This window comes from Morus notabilis, unplaced genomic scaffold (genome assembly GCF_000414095.1).
Source record: "Morus notabilis unplaced genomic scaffold, ASM41409v2 Scaffold401, whole genome shotgun sequence".
Lineage (NCBI taxonomy): Eukaryota > Viridiplantae > Streptophyta > Magnoliopsida > Rosales > Moraceae > Morus > Morus notabilis.
In genome coordinates this window covers 78,802-85,954 of record NW_010356908.1, presented here as the reverse complement: position 1 = coordinate 85,954, position 7,153 = coordinate 78,802, and positions in this window count along the sequence as shown.

The following is a 7,153-nucleotide window of genomic DNA, read 5'->3' as shown; positions in this document are numbered from 1 at the left end:
TAAGATAGAAAACTCTTTAAAATCTCATTTCCAAATTATTGGAAACCCAATAGCATTATTCATGCTATTTCTTTTAAAATCATTTTCTTTAAGCATGTTTTGTTCTAAAACATTTTCATAGGCCAAAACCAGTTAAATCATGGTTATCAAGGATATGGACAAGAATATCCTACCTCTCGGATATCAAACCTGGGCTAGCCTTTCGTTATCCTAGCCTCCGCTTTCCTCAAAGCTTTTAATCTGATCCTTCAACTAACATTGTCACAAAACAAAGTTTTAGGACACAATCCTCATTCCTAAAATAAATCAAGTTGAATTATGCCTAATTATTTCCTATTAGTGTGCCATGACTCAAATCCAAGTTTCACAAACACCTTTATAATTCAGTTTGGGGGTTGTTTAAAAATTAAAATCCAATTCATGGGTTTGGTGTCCCTTTTAATTTCAGCTTAAAAACATGGTTTTAAAGAAATTTCGGCAACATACCGGCATAAATAGGGAAAATACCAAACCTGCAATTCAAGTTCAATTTCAAAATAAATTCTTCAGAAATCATCAAAACCAATTTTCAATTAATTCAACAAGTCCAATAACTGAAAATTCTCAAATTTAATTCAATTCTAACAACAATTGTTCAAATCTGAACCCTAACTCAAAATTATTCAAATTCAACTAAAATTAAACTTTCTCAAGTTTAAAATTCAAATCAAAGAGTGGGTTTCAAGGGGTTTTACCTCAAATTAGTTGATGGAGCCTTACTCCCTCTGTTTCACTTGTTTTCTCTATTTTTTTTTTGCTTGTTGTTTCAACAGAACCAGCCACAGAGAGAGAGAAACCCAAAGAGAAAGAGGTGGCCGGAGAGGGGGAGGAAGTGGTGGCCAGTGGTGAAGGAAGAAAGAGAGAGAGAGGGAGTTGCCGTGGAGAACTAGAGGAGAGAGAGAGAGAATAAAATGAAAGAAAGAAAGAAAGAGAGCGAGAAAGTGGTCTGGGTAGCCACTGGAAGGAAGGGAAGGGAAAAAGAAAAAGAAAAAAAAAGGAAAGAAAAGGAAAAAGAAGGAAAAAGGAAAACAAAATAGGGAAAACTAAAAGAAAATACATTAAAATTAAGTGTATTTTCAAAAACTTTTGGGGTGACAATTGAGAAACTGAAAGTAATTTATAAGTCCTTAAAATAAATTGAAAACTTAATCTTCAATCACAAGATTAATTAAAAAAAATCAATTTTAGACACACTAATATACACAATTAACATAATTAAACATGTTTAATTCTTGAGGGCGCTACAGCTCTACCCCCCCTTAAGGAATTTCATCTTCGAAATTTGAGCTTACCTTAGGATATGAACAGGTATGGATATCACTTTTGCATCGTTGCTTCTAGTTCCAACGTCGCTTCCTTAACACCATGGTGTTGCCACAACACTTTCACCAACGGTATCTCACGACGGCATAAACTCTTCATCTTCCGGTCAAGAACTTAAACGAGTGTTTCCTCGTAAGTCATGTCATATTGGATCGGCACATCATACCATTGCACAATAGCTTTCGGATCGGGTTTATACTCACAAAGCATAGAAACATGGAACACATTGTGCACATGAGATAACTCAAGAGGTAAGGTGAGGCGATAAGGAACAACACCGACTCGTTGCACGATTTGGAATCGTCTAATGTATCTTGGCGCAAGTTTCCCTTTCACACCAAAACGAATGATTCCTTTGCATGGTGAAACTCTTAATAAGACAAAGTTGCCTTTTATCAACATAGCTCTTCATTTAATCAAACTTGGATTATCTAAACGAATTCCTTCAACTTGGTGAGTCCTTTAATCTCATACCTGGGCTGATTTAACGTCAGTTACAGAAACACGTGCAAACCGTATTACGTGTCACCAGATGGTAGAAAAATGGTTACTAATGAAAATAGACATCCAGGTCTTTCCAACGAGCTATCACATGCCCTATTTCAAATATTCTAAGCCTTTCAAACGCATCTTATAAGAAATTGAAATTCTGAAACTTCAACTTTTCAAGGCATTTTAAAAAGTTTTTAAGCAAAACTTCAACTATGCACATCTCGGCCTACAAAACTCCAAACAGAGTGATTCTAAGTGCTACACATCACTAATGATGCACACTAAATGGTAGGCTAAGTGCTTTAAGTCCAGCAATCTAGATTCTAGAAGTTGGTGTTCAAATTCACACTTTTGCGTTATGCCAAGAACACAATTTTGACCTTTCTGACGGAGATGTTCATAAAACATTCCACATAACTCAAAAGGGTATAATTCTAGTTTTTAAGTAAAGTATACACCTAGAGCTTCAAAACGAATTATTATATACTCAGATCCGAGCTCTCTAAGTTCCTCAAAAATAGTTCCTAAGAAATCAAAATTATGTTCTTTCTTGGTTTTCACAGCTTTTGAGAAGTTTTTGCATGAAACTTCTAATGCGCACAACTCGGGTTACAAAACTCCAAATGACATGATTCCAACTCTCACACGTCACTAATAATATTTTCTAAATGTTAGCAGTGGTGATTTAGGTACAGCAATGCTATTTCAAAAACTAAGGGTCTTAGTTCTTTATTTTATCAATTCTTAAAAAAAAATAGCTTTGGCAGCTGTTATGGAAATAATGATAAAATATTCTATACAACCCTGAAAATTACCAAATTTGCACCTAATTGAAGTAGAATCTAGGGCTTTCCAAAGATCTATAATAATCATAGTTTCCGGTCTGTTAAGGTCTCCAAAAATACATTATATCATATCAAAACGTGGCTGTTTTTCTGCAGAATTTTAGAAACTATGTTTAACTTCAAAAATGCATAACTTGAGCTACAGTTATCCGTTTGAGGTGATTCTTACGGCTATACGAAGCTTAGAATGTCTAGTTTCCAATTATGTAACCCATTCATTTAAATTCGTCTCCAAGGATTCCCAGAATTCAACAGTAACGAACCTGTTCAGGTTAGGTTCCTTGACACTTTTTCTAACAAATTGAAAAATTCACAACGTAAGCTACAAAACTCCTTTTTAGGTGATTCAAATCTCCTATCAAAGCTTGAAAAGTATATTTTAAGTTTCTAATATAGCTAATATTAAAACATATTAAGAATAATCAATTCCTGAACCTTTCCTTGGGCTGCTCCTAGAATCCTCCCCAAAATCATGTGGATCAAGTGGGGAAAGTATGATTAAAGTCTAAAATAATAACATTCATGAGAGAAATTCCAAAGAAACTCATACTTAATGTTAAACAACCATAAAGGCTCCAGACTACCAATCAGTCATAAATCAGTTTCTAACTCGAATCAATATTCTTCATAAATCCAATAAAATGGCAAATTCGTCGACCTTGACGGGAATATACCTAAATTATTATTTACGTCTCCAAAAATTCTAAAATAAACTCCATAAGAAAGTAGACATGTAGATCTTTGATTTGGTATATTATACGTAAGGTTTGTAAACTGAAAATGCCCTCAAAAACATGCTAAAGAAAATCAGAACGGCCTAGCTAGGGAAATTCTTATAGTTGCGTGAAATCCATCAAGTGGACTAAATGACTTCAAGGTTGATTTTAACGCAACATCTAAGGTTTGAAACCAATTCGGAACACATCCAAAGTGTTGTTCATACTTATCGTTAGAACTATCCAATCTAATTTCACATGAAATTGACAAGACATCTCCTCAGGATGGTTGAACCCAACATCTTTAGCCCGAGGGAACTCAACCTCTACTACTAAAGAAGTTCTTCCATTTAAGACATCACTTTGAAATATAAATCAAAGGTAAGAATTCCATTCACATGGCAGAAAAGAGGCGAATACGACAATTCACCAGGATAGTCATCTTGGAACCTATGAACTACGACTTTATACACCTTTTTTGTGGATTCCTACGTGTCAAACGATGGAAAGGAACATCCATCTTGCGACTCTGCTGACAGTATCATGACATTGGTTGTCACAATCAACCATTCTATCAATGAGAAAGAAACAAAATTCTAATTTTAAAAAAATAAGACCACTCACCTCATTTGAGTCTTTATCAGTTTTAGAATTATGAAATGAGACATGAGGATGCCTTATCATTCAGGAATCTAATATTCGAAATACCATCAATTCCAGCTAAAATTCAATCAAGAACATAGACTTTCAACCACTAGAATAGAGGCACCTAATTCTGGGGATGATCGAACACAAGAATATCAATCATCGACTTAGAATCTAGAAAGTCGTAGAAATTCCCATAGTTAAATTTGACTCTAAAAGAAGAACCAATAGGAATTTACTATCAAGTAGATATGAAATCAAATAACAATTGAATCTCCAAGACCCGGTGACTGAATGTCACCCCCCCAAACGGGGTGGGTGACATGGAGCTCGATTAGGGGTTAATCAAGCAAATTCCCAAACGAGCTCCACTTAACTTGATTAAAATATAATATGAATTTCTAAGTCTTGAGCCTCTGACAACACACAGGGCTCCACCCACAGGACATATAGTATTGTATATACATGAACGTGTAAATAATCATTACAGACATCAACCAGAGTCTAGTAAATTCAAATATTACATGAGTTTACAAAAGTTCACTTCCTAACATTTATATGTCAGAGGATGAATACAATCCTCGCTTGATCCAACAGTAGCAAATATCCAGCTACTCCGCACTGCTCCTAGAGTCTCCTGGGAGGGGTTCACATTTTAAGACATTAAAACGTAAGCGAAAGGCCCAGTAGGATATATTTGAAATAAACTTTATAAATAAGTGAATAAATAAATGTGTGCGTAAATAAATAAGACATTCAGTTCCAACACAACAGCCGAAACCTCATATCCTTTTTCTCAAAAGAAATATAACTGAAAACTACCGTATTACAGGCATCAGCAAGTAATTTGTACAAATTACTTACACAACCAAGTGCACAAGCCTACCCGGACTGAGTTTCGGGTTCTGCCCCTGAGGATGCACTCTTCACATCCTATCTAGGCCATCAGTAATATTTTCTTACCGGTTCGCAAGATCTCTTTCATTAAGAAATCATTTATTAAACATTATGAAATCGTTATTATAATTCCATGAACTACAACAAGCCGTGGGTCCCCATGAACTACAACAAGCCATGGGTTCCGTGAACTACAACAAGCCATGGTTTTAAAATATTTTTCTTTTGCAAACAAGCCCCTTTCTTTAAAACATTCGCAAGGCCAAAAATCCTTTTGAAAATTAGGCTCACAAAGAAAGGGATAGAAATCCTACCACAAATTTACCAAACCTGTGGCTAGCAGCGTACTATCCCAGCTTCCACTTCCTTAAGCCACTCAGTCTGAGTCCTCAGCTATCACTGTCACAAGACAATACTTTAAGATTCCAATCTCATTCCTAAAGTAATTCAGACTCAATCATATCCTTTGATTTTTTTCCTATTAGTGTGCCATAATCAATTTCATGTTTCAAATCATAATTCCAAGGGTTTTAATTCCAAAACATGGATTATAGATTTTAATCCACCGACTCTAGGTCCCCAAATGAAGCTAATTTGGGTCCTCCCCGAAAACAGGGGTAAAAACAGCAATTTCAAGCCAAACAGGGTCAAACCCCGTGTACACCGGTCGACCGGTGACACAACAGGGCACTCACTCACCCTATACTCAAAACTTGACACCGTAGTGAGTATCATCTCCACAGGGATTGGGTTTAGAATTTCTGTTAAGTACCGCGATTATTGTAACTTAACTTTATCTAGGCAACCTAATAAGATGATAATTATGAACAAAAACAAAATAAATATAAAAATAAAAATAAAGTATCTATACACAAATGGTCTAGGGACTTAATTTCACTTTATTATTCCTATGTTCATCCTATTATGTAATCGCAAATCACTTTCGTTCAATTCATTAATCAAGGTTCTAATGTCACCTCGCAACCTCTCTCGAGTGCCTTACAAGGAACTATATTTAAATACCCAAAATAATATCCCTATTTGAAATGAATATTTAAACACAAATTAAGCTTCGCCTTTAGAATTAGAAAATAGGAATATTGATTGCCTCCCGCCCTCACAACGACCTAAACCCTAATTTGATTATCTAACCGTTGATCTCCTCTCAGTCTCACAACAACCTAGACTATGTTTCTCAAATCTAGATAAAGAACTCAATCTCTCTCGAGCATCAAATTCACAATCTAAAAATCATCTAACTCGTTGGCCAAATAAATTAGAAGCATTAAGCATAGAGAAACATAAATGAATTGAAAACGAAATTAAATTAACAATCAACAAAATATTCAAAACATAGTTCAAATAAAACTACATCAAGTCCTAGATTTAATGTCTAGCTCAACATGGAAAAATAGATGAAAGAAGATAAAACCCAATATCCATTGAAGAGCTTTCAAGGTCCTCCAAGATGAAGGATTTCAGCCTCCTTTTGATGTTTTCTTTAGTTTTTTGGGCTCCTTTTCTCAAGTGGCATCTCTTTCCTTTTATACTACTCAGTTTCAGAGCTAGGGCTTCATAAGCACGCTGCAGCCTGTGTGAAAACGTACTACAGCGCGCATTTTTGGAAGAGGGAGCTCACTGTCATGGGCTGAGGGGCGCTGCAGCATGCGGGGAATGTATTTGGGCGCGTTGTAGTGCGCGGGTTAGCGTCTGGGCACGTGGACGCGCGCCTGGATGTGGGGCGCACACGCAGGTGCGCGCCTAGTGGCCAGGGCACTGGCGCGCAGAGGGCCAGGGCGCGGGCGCACACCCCATTCTGACTTGGCTTTCCTTTGCACGCTGTAGCCCACTTTCTTGCATTCCAAAGCCCCATCTTTTGTGCCTTAAAATCCTCTTTCGCCTCCTGTTGCCATTGATTCACAAGTTGGGTAAATATTCTTCTTTTCTTCATGCAAAATCATCCAAGTTCGCATTTATTTCTAATTCCTATTAAAAGCATTCAAAAGACATTAAACTAACAATAATGCTTGAAAACTTACAAATATTCAAGCTTAAAAGTACTTGATTTGTTGGTAGAAATACCCGTCATCGAATACCCCTAAACTCAAACATTTGCTTGTCCTTAAGCAAAGGAAAAGAAAGAAAAAGAAAACACAAATCAAGTATTAAGACACAAATGAAAAAAAAGTGTGAGTT